Here is a 2,500-nt window from a genome sequence, read left to right as displayed (position 1 = left end):
AAAAAAAGTCACTTATCGGAAGTACCGAAATAAAAAAAAATGTGACTTGTGTGGAGACATCATGGGAACTTTTAAAGAACTTAGAAAACATGACTCCAACAAGCACATAGGCTTCTATGTTAAAACGTACTGTTCAAAATGTGACAAAGAAGCAGAATACCACAATATTGCATGCCACTATGCCAAATGTAAAAGAAGATTTCAAAATGGACAGCTGCCATTCCTGTGCAGCTTCTGTGACGTCAGATTTGGAACAAAAATTGGTGTTTCTCAACATGCTAGGCATGCGCATCCAAGAGCGCAAAATGAGGCTAGGCTGGCAGCCCTAGCAAGAAGTAAACCATCAAAATTATGGTCACAGGAAGAAATACTGCTACTAGCAGAATTGGAAAAAGTATATGAAAATAATAGGAATATTAATGCGTTGATGGTTCAACATTTTGACAATAAAAACAGAAAACAAATTGCAGAAAAAAGAAGAGATAGAAGAGATAAAAGCAAAAAATCTGCAAAAGATGTACTGCAAGCATCAAATGTTTCTGAAAATGACTCTTGCGATGAACCAGAGGTTACAATGGAAGTAACAACAGAAAAGCACAGAGACTTTATCAATCGCAAACGTGCGCAAAAAATCAAGAACTTTGATGAGCTGGAAGACAGAATCACAGAAATCGAGAAGTACAACCAAAACTTAGAGCAACACGATGCTGGTATGGATCTGATGGATGAGGTAGTGACTTATATCGCAAAAAACACCACTGATATAAGTCCTACACCAGCAAGTGTACCAACAAATGAACCAGCAAGAGAACTCAATAATGAGCCTATGAACTCTGCTCAAGATGAGCACCAGAATGTCTCAGTAGGGAACAAGATAACAAAAAAGTCAAGAAAAACGGAAGGCTTAATCGGACGCACAAGAAAAATTATGCCAAAGCATAGGGCAGCTATAAAGAATACCAGGCAATGTTTCAAAAACCGCTATTGGCAGGCGCAATTGATGTTTTCGCTATTTTTGAATCGCTAATTTGCGATTCGGTAAATTACCGGGGGCTTTCTGTGAGATTATTTTGTTTTTTCGCTATTGGGGTTGATGCATTGGAATATATTGTTTTGCGCTCGCTAACGGCCTATTTTAACATTTTGCAAAACGCTGCTTTGCATTAATTTATGTCAAGGGGCGTTATGGTACGTGGTCGTTGCCAAGCAACCATCCATGCTTTTTTATGCTAAACCCTATCTACTAACATTAGTAGATATGGTTTAGCTCCCACAATTAATGCCGCTGAAACACAGATGTTAAAAGGAAATGTAAAAAAAAAACGGTCCAGAGATTCTATCCTGGAGGATATTGCCAATTTGAGGTAGGAGGAGGCTTACTCGAGGTACTAGACCTTGCTGTCCTCTTAATACAAGAAGTTATAATACCAAGTGAGTGCATACTCCTCCCTAGTAAATATGAACATTCTTCCAATCTGTAGAAATTCAAAGTTTCAAGCAATTTTTATTTTCTGCTTTTATTCTACAAGTTTCGATCCTGGTTCATAGATTGTCATCATTCGCTAAAGGTTTACAGGAATAGTTTTATTTAAACGTTCAACAGCCAGTTTAATTTAAACATTTAACAGCCGAAACGTGTTTCACCCTTTAAAGCCCTTCGACTTTAAATGATACTTGCTTCTTTTTAGCCTTGAGAAAGCCCTGGTTCAAATGACCGCTAAAGGGCAAAACACGTGTTGGCTGCTGAATGTTTAAAGAAAACTGACTGTTGACTGCAGGCACCACCAGGAGTGGAGTCTGCGGCTTAATTGGACTCAACACGGGAAACCTCGACCCGGCCGGAAAGGATTGACAGATTGATAGCTCTTTCTCGATTCTGTGGGTGGTGGTGCATGGCCGTTATTAGTTGGTGGAGCAATTTGTCTGGTTAATTCCGATAATGAACAAGACTCCGCCATGCTAACTAGTTACGCGACCCCCGGTGGTCGGCATCCAACTTCTTAGAGGGACAAGTGGCGTTCAGCCACATGAGATCGAGCAATAACAGGTCTGTGATGCCCTTAGATGTCCGGGGTTGCACGCGCGCTACACTGAACGGATCAGCGTGTGTCTACCCTTCGCCGACAGGTGCGGGTAAACCCACTGAACCCCTTTTGTGATTGGGATTGGGCATTGCAATTATTTCCCATGAACGAGGAATTCCCAGTAAGAGCGGGTCATAAGTTTGCGTTAATTAAGTCCCTGCCCTTTGTACACACCGCCCATCGCTACTACTGATCGGATGTTTTAGTGAGGTCCTCAGATCGGCCCCGCCGGGGTCGGCAATGGCCCTGGCGGAGCGCAGAGAAGACGATCAAACTTGACTATCTAGAGGAAGTACAAGTCGTAACAAGGTTTCCGTAGGTGAACCTGCGGAAGGATCATTAATGGCGGAGCGGTCTGAGCGACCGATGGCGCCAGCCCGAAGCCCTCGGCCGCCTCCTGCAAGCACGCAGCCTAG

General features: G+C 42.6%; 1 pseudogene; it reads left to right on the top strand.

Moving 5' to 3' along the window:
* Positions 1–1,338: 1,338 nt before the first annotated feature.
* LOC147666236 (18S ribosomal RNA) lies at positions 1,339–2,426 on the top strand (annotated as a pseudogene).
* The last annotated feature ends 74 nt before the right edge of the window (positions 2,427–2,500 follow it).

This window comes from Lissotriton vulgaris, unplaced genomic scaffold (assembly GCF_964263255.1).
Source record: "Lissotriton vulgaris unplaced genomic scaffold, aLisVul1.2 SCAFFOLD_215, whole genome shotgun sequence".
In the NCBI taxonomy this organism is placed as follows: Eukaryota; Metazoa; Chordata; class Amphibia; order Caudata; family Salamandridae; genus Lissotriton; species Lissotriton vulgaris.
The sequence above is the reverse complement of the archived record's forward strand: the minus strand, read 5'-3'. Positions and strand labels throughout refer to the sequence as shown.